Source organism: Saccoglossus kowalevskii, chromosome 20 (genome assembly GCF_978046115.1).
Source record: "Saccoglossus kowalevskii chromosome 20, keSacKowa6.1, whole genome shotgun sequence".
Taxonomy (NCBI): domain Eukaryota; kingdom Metazoa; phylum Hemichordata; class Enteropneusta; family Harrimaniidae; genus Saccoglossus; species Saccoglossus kowalevskii.
The window spans coordinates 2,938,936-2,953,813 of NC_140660.1; the positions used below are offsets into that span (position 1 = coordinate 2,938,936).

At 38.6% G+C, this 14,878-nt stretch overlaps 1 pseudogene across 1 annotated transcript in view; it reads right to left on the bottom strand.

The window, feature by feature from the left end:
• The window catches only part of LOC144352215 (ubiquitin-conjugating enzyme E2 Z-like), a 30,556-nt pseudogene extending 28,035 nt beyond the window's left edge, over window positions 1-2,521 (bottom strand). Inside the window, exons 1-2 of the transcript XR_014927854.1 lie at window positions 2,231-2,521; window positions 1,371-1,429 (exon numbers count right to left, since the gene is read on the bottom strand). The product of XR_014927854.1 is annotated as a ubiquitin-conjugating enzyme E2 Z-like (transcript). The remainder of the gene's footprint in view (window positions 1-1,370; window positions 1,430-2,230) is intronic.
• Window positions 2,522-14,878: the final 12,357 nt, after the last annotated feature.

Consider the following 14,878-nt stretch of genomic DNA (forward strand, 5'->3'; position numbering starts at 1 on the left):
GTTGAATGTAAAATATAGGAACAGTGTATTTGCTGGTTTTATTTTCAACAACAAATAATTCTGATATAAAATAAAGTATTCTATAGTACCCCTTTTCACTGCATATAATACCAGTTTAATTTTGAGAAAAGCCAAATTCTTCTAAGACAGTGACAATTTTTGAGGTCAATGACATATATTGTTATCAAAGTCACGATAATTTCTATCCATAAAAAAATGTAGTTATGGCAACAACAAAAAAGTCTTGCAGTGTGAATGACTTAAAGGTGCAATTCTTGCTATGAATACATCTAAACCAAATGTAAGAGTCTGTTTGTTGTAAACATTTCAATAGGAAATGTAAATTTTTAGTATATGTAATTTGGCTCTGTCTTTGAGGATTTACAGAAAAACATGTCAAAATGGAGAAGAAAATAACACTATATCAATATACTTTGTTATTGTAGACATGTGTACAATTACAGTTTGTTTGTTTGGTAATTCATTTCATGTGAAATGAAAAGTTCAAAAGTGATAAATTCTATTTAAAAAATGCCATACATAAATTTTTTAATTAATATGCTTTACTTATCAAATACTTATCCTAAATCCTGGAGTTCAAGTTTAATAGTACTAATCCATAAATCAAGATTAAAATCCAATCCCTCCAACTATAGGGAAATTACCATATCAAGTTGTTTACAAGTGTACTAAATAAAAGATTAAGGCCAGACTTTTATTATCCCTTGTTTCGCGAACCCGCCGAATGAACAGGAGCCGAAAATGAAATAAAAATATAATTTTATTTCAGCGTAATTTCTCGCGCCCACCGACTTGTAAGCGCAAAAAAATGCTAAAAAAATATTATTTTTATCTTCATTTTTTTTACCACCGCCGCATAACAAATCCAAATTGCATTTTCGTGGGAGTATCATGATCAAAGTACCGAAGTCTCACGCAGATGAGAAACAAGGTTATACATGGAATAAAATTTTATTTCATTTCTTCTCTCCGATCAATGATCTCACTTACAATTCTATGAGAATCACACAAATCTAATGGAAAAAAAGAATTATTTTTTTTTTCTGCCCTCCTCAAAAAAATTGCCTTATAAAAACTTGCGAAACAAGGAATAAAAAAAGACTGGCCTAACAGATTACTTAGAAAAAACTGAAACAAACTAGGAAGTAAATCAAAACAAAAACACGAAAAGAGTTTATGCATGTTTTGTTGACCTAAGAAAGGCCTTTGATAATGTTTGCCTACATGTGATGTATTTAAGAAATTATTAAAATATGTACAGCAATGTTACCTATACAATTAAAACTAACGGGTGTTTGACCAAAGAATTCCAGTCTCAACATTATTTAATATTTTTAATAACGACTTACCAGAATTTTTTGAAGACCAGTTAGTTGTCTGTTATATGCAGATGACATTGTCATGCTATCTGAAAATAAAAATAAATTACAGTTCTCCTTAGATAATCTGGACAAATACACAAAACAAAGCAAACTAACTGTAAATATAGAAAAAAATGCAGGTGACGACTCCCCCTAGCTTCAATAAAAGTAACGGACTTTTGAATGATCATTTATTATTTTTTGAAAACAAAGAGGTCAGCTTAACAAAAACATTTAACTATCTTGGAGTATCTGTAAGCTCAATATTTGTAATACATTTAACATAGCTGTAGGTCCATAGCAGTGTTTGTGTTCATCTCATGGTATAATAAACGTACATGATATTTGTCAACACAGTAATGCTCCAGTCAATGTAAACCCCAACCCATCCCACTTTGGGCGATGCGGGGCAAATGTGGGGCATTAGACAGGGTTTACCGCCAAACCGTGCCCGTGGAGAGGGGGGGGGATAGCCGTGTTTCGTGTCCCGTCATCGCTAGCATCGCTAGTACTCTGCTGATAGCAAGCATGGCAGACAGTGGCGATCGGTGGGAGAAATGTGGGGGTTTGTTTTGAGTGGGGATTTGCCTATCCATCTTGCCCCAGAAGGTGGGGCATTTCGCAAATTTTACAACAATAATTTCCAAATCCCCCACTAAACCCCGAGGTGGGGAGGGTGGGGGTTGACATTGACTGGAACATAATGCTATGGTGACAGTCTTAGAGGACCGTCCATGTTGACGCAGCAATGAGACCAATGCGCAATAAACGACTAAAAATCATGCAATGTTCTGTGAAACACGACTCTCAACTAAGGTCGATAGATTGTCTATTTATTAAATACTCACCACAGTAACCACTGAGACGTAATTATTCGAAATAAAGCCCATTCATCCGAGTATTCTTGAGGGGTCATGTCGCCATCTCACACCGGACGCGGTCGGTGTCACGTGATCAATGTGACGTCACGTTGTTGTCATTACGTAATGCGGTGAGGAATTCCACCATTCTTCTCCCCAAAGATCCTTTCGGCTAGAACACCAAAAGTATATATTCGTAGAAATAGAACTTTGCCTGGGAGATTGGGATTCCCCCACACTCCAAACACTGGCGGCGCCCTCGCTTTCGTTTCCCTCGTTCGAATGTTTGGCGTGTGGGATTTTTCCCGTTGACGCTGCACCTGAGCTGGGACAGCGCTTCCTGTGACGTCACAACGGATTCCCCAGCAGCGTACACAGCATTGTCCGATATTGCGTAAATAACGTGTGTTCATTTCAATCAACCGTTTCAAAAACAAAATAACGGTTTGAAACAATGTGGAGTTTGCAAAAATGTTAGTTGCAATTTTACTGTTTATGGCAAGACTTCTTTTACCTTTTAAAAATTGCTTATCACCTATTTCGAAAACCATCATGCAGTTTTCATCTGAAATCCATACCAACACATCGTGCTACAACATCGCTTTACTTCCGCACTGTAATTATTATGATCACTACCATTCGGAAAACTTCGGGTTCTGCCGGCATTACCATGCGGTATTCTGATTGGTTAATGGAGTTTTTGACCCATCGGGTCAAAAGATACATGCCGGTCAATTAATACGTCACAATTATCATGGCGGTCTTTGTTTTTCACCCAAGCGATCGAGTGATCAAAAATAATCGCTCAAATTTTACGTCTATTTCGTATAAAAAAATAAGTAACATTTTTTCATGGCATGACTGAGTATGAGGAATTATTGGTATAACCGGTGTATAACATCGCGAAGTAAGTTAAGTCACGTCGTAACTTTGATGATCGTTTGGAAGTTTTATTTGTTCGTTCATTACTGTAAATGTAAACGTTGTAGAAGCTGACGGTACGAATAATGAACAATGTTTTGAAGGAGAATGTTTTTGTAGTAAATAAGATCATGGAAGTCGAGAACATATTCCTGGCTGAAACGTTTCAATCGCGTTTCATTTAGCCTTTTACAATTTATTTGTTTGTTTGTTCTTAATAGTCTGCAGCATTTCCATTTCGATTTGACAATTTTTGACTCCCATGTGCGAAGCACATAATGGGAGTCTTTGCAGTTAGTGTGTCTGTGTGTGTGTGTGTGTGTGTGTGTGTGTGTATGTGTGTCCGTCTGTTCCACTGATATCTCAAGAACCATACATCAGTTTTTGATGAAACTTGGTGCATAGATGCTCTGGACCAATGCGCAGATTTGATTAGGTTTTGGTAAAAATCCCATGCATATTAATTACCTAATTTGCATGATAATTTGCATGATAATTAGCTGATTTTGGGCTGTTTCATGACTGTTCCACTGATATCTAAAGAACCACTCATTGGATTTTGATGAAACTTGGCACACAGATGCTCCAAACTAATGCGCAGATTTGATTAGTTTTGGGTAAAAATCTGTGCAATATTAATTACCTAATTTGCATAATGATTAATCAATTTTCGGCTTTTCCACTGATATCTCAAGTACTAATCAGCACATTTCAATAAAACTTGGTACATAGATGTCATAGGACACTGCACAAACCTGAAAGTTTTTAGGGTAATATCAGTAGATATTAATTACCTAATTAGCATAATTAATTAATTTTCAGCTTTTGATATTTCAAGTATTAATTGTCACATTTCAATGAAACTTGGTACATAGATGTCATAGGACACTGCACAGACCTGATAGTTTTTAGGGTAATATGAGTACATATTAATTACCTAATTTGCATAATTAATTAATTTTCAGCTTTTGATATTTCAAGTACTAATCATCACATTTCAATGACACTTGGTACATAGATGTCATAGGACACTGCACAGACCTGATAGTTTTTAGGGTAATACGAGTACATATTAATTACCTAATTAGCATAATTAATTATATTTCAGCTTTTGATATTTCAAGTAGTAATCACATTTCAATAAAATTTGGTACATAGATGTCATAGGTCATTGCACAGACCTGATAGTTTTTTGGGTAATATCAGTAGATATTAATTACCTAATTAGCATAATTAATTAATTTTCAGCTTTTGATAGCTCAAGTAGTAATCATCACATTTCAATGAAACTTGGTACATAGATGTCATAGGACACTGCACAGACCTGATAGTTTTTAAGGTAATATGAGTACATATTAATTACCTAATTTGCATAATTAATTAATTTTCAGCTTTTGATATTTCAAGTAGTAATCATCACATTTCAATGACACTTGGTACATAGATGTCATAGGACACTGCACAGACCTGATAGTTTTTAAGGTAATACGAGTACATATTAATTACCTAATTTGCATAATTAATTAATTTTCAGCTTCTGATATTTCAAGTAGTAATCATCACATTTCAATGAAATTTGGTACATAGACATCATAGGACACTGCACAGACCTGATAGTTTTAGGCTAATATCAGTATATATTAATTAGCTAATTTGCATAATTAATTAATTTTCAGCTTTTGATATTTCAAGTAGTAATCATCACATTTCAATGACACTTGGTACATAGATGTCATAGGACACTGCACAAACCTGATAGTTTTTAGGGTAATACGAGTACATATTAATTATCTAATTTGCATAATTAATTAATTTTCAGCTTTTGATATATCAAGTAGTAATCATCATATTTCAATGAGACTTGCTACATAGATCTTCTCGGATTATGCAGAGACCTAATTAGTTTTAATTGGATATTAATTACCTAATTTGCATAATGTTGCACTGATATATAAAGAACCACAAATTGGATTTTAATGAAACTTTTAAAGAGAACTATGCAGAAACCCAATTAGTTTTTGGTAAATATTTATAATTATTAATCTCCTAATTAACATAATTAATTAACACTGATATCTCAATTACTGATCATCACATTTGAATAAAATTTGGTACATAAATGCTCTAGGACAATAGACAGGCCTGATTAATTTTGGGTTAAAATTTGTTCATATTAATTCTCTAATTAGCATAATAATTCATAATTTTTTTGTTCTGTTCTGTTCATATTAGTTACCTGATGTACATAATTAGTTTTCAGCTTTTCTATCAATATCTCATGTACAAGTAATTTTGAATTAATTTTTAATGTGTCTTTAATACTCTCAGCACACGGGAGTTCTTTCTAAGCTTTCTTTGATTTATCATTAAAGCCAGGGAGTCGTCACCTCCTCATGCGTCAGATGGCCATAGCGTGTCATTGTTTACAAACAAGCGTCTACCCATGAGCCTTTGCGTTTTTAGCGTGTGTTGTTATCATTGCTTGCGACTCAATTCTTGCGTGTACGCAGGTGATGACCCTCTCGGTTTATGAATTTCAGGTTTGCATTGTGATAACTTTAACTTGGTTATATTATCAAGCAATGTACAATTGTGGTGCAGTTTAATGCTAGTGCATCTTCACCAGCCAAGGTTCATTTATTCGGCCATTGCCACATGGAGAGCATGTTTACCAAACCTAACCGCACGATTCGGATGATGATGCTAGTGTGTCCGCTATATACATCCAATACTCGTCTCATTCGCACATGTTAACGTGTGTCCTCATGGTAATGCTACGTCACTACTATATTTTCCCAATATTACAAAAAAAAACAATATTTATAAAAAGAAAATACAACTCGTTGGATAAAAGTACCAACAACAAATTACAGTAACATCATAAAAAAAAATCCAGTTCAAAACAAAGTGAAAGAAACACATTTTGCATAGTAAATCTACCTACTCCCTCCTCTTCATCCTCAATGTTTCTGATGGGCAACTTCTGACTCCAAAAAGTACTATGAAAGAAGAATGTGCACGGTTTTACATGGAATAATTTTATTTTCAGAGTGAGAAGACAAATATGGAAAAAACAGAAATGAAAGTCTTGGAATTGGATGGAAAATACCAGGATTCGGTGAAGCGATTTGCAGATGCTGAGAAGGAATTGAATGAACTGAAAAAGAAAATTAAGGAGGCTAAGAGACAAAATGAAGCACAGGAGGTAAGACACAAGTATTCAACCGGGTTGGGGTTCTTATAGTGCATTCTCTATAGGACTGATTTTGTTAGGACATTGGTCAAAATGGAATCCCCAAAGTCAAGTTGGGTTACCTCGGTGACTGCTGAAGGGAGAAGTACTGTAAGATACTTTATTTTCGCTTGGAATTTTTTTGCAATTTTCAGCGAAAGTAAATTCCAGTGAATATACATCTTTTCCTTTATTTTACATTCAGCTCATCAAAAATCAGTAAAAATAAATTCAATACAAAACACCCAAAAAGTCTTTTCAGCGAAAAATAATTCCAGCTAAAATAAAGTATTATCCAGTATTCAAGACAAATTCAAGATTCTATGTGGCTGTGACCTCTGAAATCACAAACTGAACTGTTGTAGCACCTGATTTCTTATTTTGAGGCTTTCTTTGTTTATAAAGTGAATTTCATTTTATCAAATTTCATTTTCAAAACCTTTAGTAAGATCACCTGTTGCATCATGGAAATTAGCATAATTAGTTGCATCGCACACCACTCTGCACCCAGAGGACACACCACTCTGGACCCAGAGGACACACCACTCTGGACCCAGAGGACACACCACTCTGGACCCAGAGGACACACCACTCTGGACCCAGAGAACACACCACTCTGGACCCAGAGGACACACCACTCTGCACCCATAGGACACACCACTCTGGACCCAGAGGACACACCACTCTGGACCCAGAGGACACACCACTCTGGACCCAGAGGACACACCACTCTGGACCCAGAGGACACACCACTCTGGACCCAGAGGACACACCACTCTGGACCCAGAGGACACACCAGTCTGGACACAGAGGACACACCACTCTGGACCCAGAGGACACACCACTCTGGACCCAGAGGACACACCACTCTGCACCCATAGGACACACCACTCTGGACCCAGAGGACACACCACTCTGGACCCAGAGGACACACCACTCTGGACCCAGAGGACACACCACTCTGGACCCAGAGGACACACCACTCTGCACCCAGAGGACACACCACTCTGCACCCAGAGGACACACCACTCTGGACCCAGAGGACACACCACTCTGGACCCAGAGGACACACCACTCTGGACCCAGAAGACACACCACTCTGGACACGGAGGACACACCACTCTGGACCCGGAGGACACACCACTCTGGACCCGGAGGACACACCACTCTGGACCCAGAGGACACACCACTCTGGACCCAGAGGACACACCACTCTGGACCCAGAGGACACACCACTCTGGACCCAGAGGACACACCACTCTGGACCCAGAGGACACACCACTCTGGACCCAGAGGACACACCACTCTGGACCCAGAGGACACACCACTCTGGACCCAGAGGACACACCACTCTGGACCCAGAGGACACACCACTCTGGACCCGGAGGACACACCACTCTGGACCCAGAGGACACACCACTCTGGACCCAGAGGACACACCACTCTGGACCCAGAGGACACACCACTCTGGACCCAGAGGACACACCACTCTGGACCCAGAGGACACACCACTCTGGACCCAGAGGACACACCACTCTGGACCCAGAGAACACACCACTCTGGACCCATAGGACACACCACTCTGCACCCATAGGACACACCACTCTGGACCCAGAGGACACACCACTCTGGACCCAGAGGACACACCACTCTGGACCCGGAGGACACACCACTCTGGACCCAGAGGACACACCACTCTGGACCCAGAGGACACACCACTCTGGACCCAGAGGACACACCAGTCTGGACACAGAGGACACACCACTCTGGACCCAGAGGACACACCACTCTGGACCCAGAGGACACACCACTCTGCACCCATAGGACACACCACTCTGGACCCAGAGGACACACCACTCTGGACCCAGAGGACACACCACTCTGGACCCAGAGGACACACCACTCTGGACCCAGAGGACACACCACTCTGGACCCAGAGGACACACCACTCTGCACCCAGAGGACACACCACTCTGGACCCAGAGGACACACCACTCTGGACCCAGAGGACACACCACTCTGGACCCAGAGGACACACCACTCTGGACCCAGAAGACACACCACTCTGGACACGGAGGACACACCACTCTGGACCCGGAGGACACACCACTCTGGACCCAGAGGACACACCACTGTGGACCCAGAGGACACACCACTCTGGACCCAGAGGACACACCACTCTGGACCCAGAGGACACACCACTCTGGACCCAGAGGACACACCACTCTGGACCCAGAGGACACACCACTCTGGACCCAGAGGACACACCACTCTGGACCCAGAGGACACACCACTCTGGACCCAGAGGACACACCACTCTGGACACAGAGGACACACTACTCTGGACCCAGAGGACACACCACTCTGGACCCAGAGGACACACCACTCTGGACCCAGAGGACACACCACTCTGCACCCATAGGACACACCACTCTGGACCCAGAGGACACACCACTCTGGACCCAGAGGACACAACACTCTGGACCCAGAGGACACACCACTCTGGACCCAGAGGACACACCACTCTGGACCCAGAGGACACACCACTCTGCACCCAGAGGACACACCACTCTGGACCCAGAGGACACACCACTCTGGACCCAGAGGACATATACCACTCTAGACCCAGAGGACACACCACTCTGGACCCAGAGGACACACCAATCTGGACCCAGAGGACACACCAATCTGGACCAAAAAGCAATATACATCTTGGGCTTCTCTATTTAAGCCTAAGCTCACACCAAATTTGCTTTCTGGATTAAAATTACAATGGATAACAAAAGATAGATTAACATAGTAAACAACATAAACAATAGTGTCCCATAATTCATTGGTACAATCCGTGGGTTTTCCAGGTTCCCCTTGAAATATCACCAGACAGCAATGTGTGGCATTAGTTAATGACATAATCTATATGGAAGGGTTAATACTATGTGACTCCAACCGATGCTCATATACAGCACCTAATCACCTAGCTTCACGTCACAGCATGTCTCCCCCTCGGCCACCTGACATGTATGCTTAATAACCAAACTTATTATGTACAGAGAGCATAAAGCCCGTTCAAGCTGATCCACACCACACAGCTAAGTCATAAGGGCAATGACCCCTCAGATCTGACTGGTGAGACTGAATGGTGCAGCTTAATTATTTTGTTGTTAATTAATACATTTTTGTTAATTTCTTGTATTTCATCAGGAAGAGACAATGCTTCTGAGAGAAGAATTGAAGAGAGAAATTAAAGAAAAACAAGACAAAGATGAAGCATATGTGAGTCTGCTAAAACAGGTTGAGAATTCTAACATGTCACTGAGAATGCCAGAAAGCATCAATAACAACAACGCCCCAGCAGCCAATCCTTTTGAAAACATGTTTATAAACCCGTATGTTGACGAAGCAAGAGAGTTACGTAGACAACACGAAGTAGTAACTAGGGGAATCCACTACAATATGCACAGTCCCCGATCGATCCCACCACCAATCCCACCACTGCGCCCACGCCCTGGTTACGTGATGCCAATGGTGCCACCAACAACACCAGACTTGCTACCAGAGTGCTTTGGAGCTGCAGCGACATCCGCTCCCTTACTGCCACCAATGCGTTCGACTGTATTACCACAAGCCAAACTAGCTGCTGTCAAGAACGAAACACGTACCGCTGCTGATGCAGCTGATCAGAGTGACAGTGATGTGTATGATGAACCCGACGCTGTGACTCCACAAGAAACGGTCACAATACAAGTTGACGGGCACGTTCCTGAAGAAAGGTACAAATTTCTAACTCATCAGTAAGATGCATTAGTAATCCTTAGAGATTTAAATCTTACTTGTAACTTACTTCGTAAATAAGAAAAGTGGTTATTAAACTTTTACATATTACTGCCATAGACCCAAACACAAAAGTGGTGGAGTAAAAAAATTGGTAAATCTGAAACAGTTCTAAACTTCTAATTTTATAAAAAAGTATTTCTGACCTCTCTTATTTTGTTTGGCTTCAGTTTATTATGAGGATATCCGAGAATTCACAGTCAATTTTTCCCAATTTATATTCATCCAAACACATTCGTCCCAATTTATTTTCATCCTAATTCTCATTCGTTTTAAAAAGGTTTCGTCCCATTGCCCTTGTACAGCCTTAACATGTGCAGGGGGTTGTCGATTTCTACGTTAGCGTGCAATGAGTTGTCAATTTCAACGTACATGTACATGTGTGCTTTTACCATGTTTACCATTGTTTGGCACATTAATTATACTATAATCATGAAATTATATTGACAGGTTTCTATTTTTGTCATGCTCTGTAGTGCTTCTGCAGCCAAGAAAAACATTGAAAAGTGTTCACATGTAACGTCCAAACCTTGAACCAGTGTTTTCCCCAGAAAAATGTATCAGAGTGGCGGCTAATTTGCATATAATTTACATATCATTAGCATTTGTCTGAAGATAAAGAAAACAATAATGACAGGCTTGCATGGATGAAAATGTGTCTTTATTTTTTAACAAATTTATGTAGAAGATTAAATGAATCTGCTGCTGTGTGATTTCTATGTAATGTTGATTCTTCGGACTTTCATTGAAGCCCAGTGATCTGCAGCTTTTGAGAACGCCGTGATTTTCTTTGCTTCCCACTTCTATTAAATGACATGGCCTTCTTGTGCATCTCCGAGTGTGCGTGTTTATCGATAGCATATTTCGTAATATTTATACATGGCATAGAATTCCATACCAAAGAACTATTTCTGGATGTTTTTAAGTTGAATTTTCCACATATGTGACATAGCAACCAGGGGCCCAGCAGGGCGTTCTACGCAGAACCACAACGTAATATTTCTGCTGTCTGACATCGTTGCTTCTTCCATCCAAATATGCTACTGAGAAAATACTCGCTATTACCCCAATTAAATAGGGCGAAAGTGTTTATTGTCGAAGTACGAAGCTGTATTAGTCCATTGTCTTTGCGTAAGCACTGACATGTTTCCATTCACACCTGATTTGGCTCACAGTACCGGACGCTGATGACGCTGACTAACAGATTCGCACGTGTATTAACAAGCTAAAAGAAAGAGTAACAGGAAATGCCACAGAGTAGCGGGCAATCTCTCAGAGTAGCGGCATAAATAATGGGGTAGCGGCCCCGCTACGCTAAAACGCTTTGGGGAGAACACTGTTGAACATGGCAATGTTGGTGACATAGCTTACCACGTTTAGGGGAAAATTTGGCTTTTGAACATTTGAACGAGTGTTGATAAGTTTCGGCAAATTTTATTGTTGTTAGTGCTATTTGTATAATATTGTGAAGTTTCAAATTTCAAAAAAATCAGATGAACTTGAGAAATCTAGTTGCCACCAAGATGTCTTGAAAACCTGACTGATCCATTAATTATTGTCTTTATTATCTTTTAGAGATGACGTTGCTACTGAATTCCACGATGCGCAAGAATTTTCCGCTGACAGGGCTGCTAGATGGTGCCCAGAATGCAATCTTCTCTTTCCTCCTTCGTGTCCTTCTGATACATTTGAGCAGCACGTACAGAGTCACTTTGGACGAGTATGTCCGATGTGTCACAAACAGTTCCCAAAAGACTCCTGTGATCAGGACGCGTTTGAAGACCACGTGCAGACTCATTTTGAACGAGAATAAATCAAAGTGAAGAAAATTTAAATTTAATTTTTTTTTAAATTTAAATTTTCTTCACTTTGGAAACGTTTCCAACTCGTATATAATTTGATGACTCGTGAAAAAAATTTTCGTTTTCGCAGCTTACTCTAGATTTTTGCTTTTGACATGCAACTTATTTTCTCTTCTCGATTTTTTTTTTTTCGTGCAGACTTTAAAAAAATGTGATTTCTAGTGAAATGTTCACCTCAACATAAATTATTTCTTTTGCTATTCTCCTTCACAGTCTGTTATCACTAAGCTAGGTAGTCACCATGCTTTTGCCGTTCTCCTTCACAGTCTTTTATCACTGAGCTAGGTAGTCGCCATGGAGCGCCCCCACTAGTTTGACGGTTTTGTGCGGTTTTCTCAACGTTAGCTATTTTCATCGACCAGCGTTCCACAGCAGCTCGTGCAGAGCCCATAGAAATACATGGTACAGTGGTGCATTTGATAGAAACGTAGAACATTCTATGATGTAGCTCCGCCCCCGAGAATACGTTGTTGTCTACATACTTTGTTTTATGCATAATTTTTGGGAATGCGTTGAATCGCAAAATTTGCATATCCTTTTAGATTTTTATTAAATTATCTATAACTAATAAATAATATTTTTTCTGTTTTCCAGTAATGTTCATAAATACTTGGATTATGGTTTTACAATTATGTTTATTTTTTCTTGCACCTCACCTCACCCCACTCCACCTCACCTCTCCCCAAATGGTTTGACCAGTTATTTCTTCAGACATGATTATACTATTTACAAGTGAGTAGTGGAGTAACATCGTCAGGGTGAGTTATTTTATATATTTTAATTTTAGTGATTTGAAGTGAGAATTGATGTTTGGATCCAATGGCACATGACTCAGTGTTTCCCTGTAAAATGTTATTCCTTTTCGTTATTGATGACGTTCTGTGGCATTCTGGGAAGACCTGTGTCGAATAATATTGTAAACTATTTTGCTGATATAAATTTACCTATATGAGTTTCGGGCTTTCATAAGAATGAAATTAGATGAGTGTCATTTTGACTTTGTTGTTTTAAAGTTGCACTTATTGGGTTCTTTGGACTATTATGTGAAGTATGGGATAGTCTGAATTTATGAGCATTTCCAGAGAAAAGAAAAGAAGGATTTGAATTACTGCTGGTGAAAGTAATTCAAATCAGAATCAAATCTTTGTGAACTCGTATGTAGGAAAAAGAAAACAAATATCTGAATTACTGTTGATGGCAGTAATTCAAATCAGAATCAAATCTTTGTGAATTCACATGTAAAAAAAAAACAAGGATTTGAATTACTGTTGATGGCAGTAATTCAAATCAGAATCAAATCTTTGTAAATTCACATGTAGAAAAAAACAAGGATTTGAATTACTGTTGATGGTAGTAATTCAGATCAGAATCAAATCTTTGAATTCACATGTAAAAAAAAGAAAACATCTGAATTACTACTGGTGGCAGTAATTCAAATCAGAATCAAATCTTTGTGAATTCACATGTAGAAAAGACAAATATCTGACTTACTGCTGATGGCAGTAATTCAGATCAGAATCAAATCTTTGTGAATTCACATGTAGAAAAAACAAATATCTGAATTACTGTTGATGGCAGTAATTCAGATCAGAATCAAATCTTTGTGAATTCACATGTAGAAAAAATAAATATCTGAATTACTGCTGATGGCAGTAATTCAAAACAGAATCAAATCTTTGTGAATTCACATGTAGAAAAAAACAAGGATTTGAATTACTGTTGATGGTAGTAATTCAGATCAGAATCAAATCTTTGTGAATTCAAATGTAGAAAAAAACAAGGATTTGAATTACTGTTGATGGTAGTAATTCAGATCAGAATCAAATCTTTGTGAATTCAAATGTAGAAAAAAAAACAAGGATTTGAATTACTGTTGATGGTAGTAATTCAGATCAGAATCAAATCTTTGAATTCACATGTAGAAAAAAGAAAACATCTGAATTACTACTGGTGGCAGTAATTCAAATCAGAATCAAATCTTTGTGAATTCACATGTAGAAAAGACAAATATCTGACTTACTGCTGATGGCAGTAATTCAGATCAGAATCAAATCTTTGTGAATTCACATGTAGAAAAAACAAATATCTGAATTACTGTTGATGGCAGTAATTCAGATCAGAATCAAATCTTTGTGAATTCACATGTAGAAAAAATAAATATCTGAATTACTGCTGATGGCAGTAATTCAAAACAGAATCAAATCTTTGTGAATTCACATGTAGAAAAAAACAAGGATTTGAATTACTGTTGATGGTAGTAATTCAGATCAGAATCAAATCTTTGTGAATTCAAATGTAGAAAAAAAACAAGGATTTGAATTACTGTTGATGGTAGTAATTCAGATCAGAATCAAATCTTTGTGAATTCAAATGTAGAAAAAAAACAAGGATTTGAATTACTGCTGATGGTAGTAATTCAGATCAGAATCAAATCTTTGTGAATTCACATGTATTGTGTCTCTTAGAATACAAAAATGGGTATCCTAATTGATGGCTAGCATTTAGACATGCTGACAATTGACGGCGATATTTCTTAGGATTTATACAAATTCAGACTGAATATAGTGATACTTAAATAGTCCCAAGACCCTAATAGCACTTTATGAATAATTACAGTGTGTAACTTTGAATACACAGTCAGCTGGCGTACAAGTGATAATAAAATAAATGCAATCAATTTACCAATATTACTATATGGGGCAGCCATCTTGAGTATGTCTTGAAACTAAAGAAAGCACAACAAGGTTTTCAGATTCCTACAAATCAGGGAAAAAAATACCAAGCATTCAC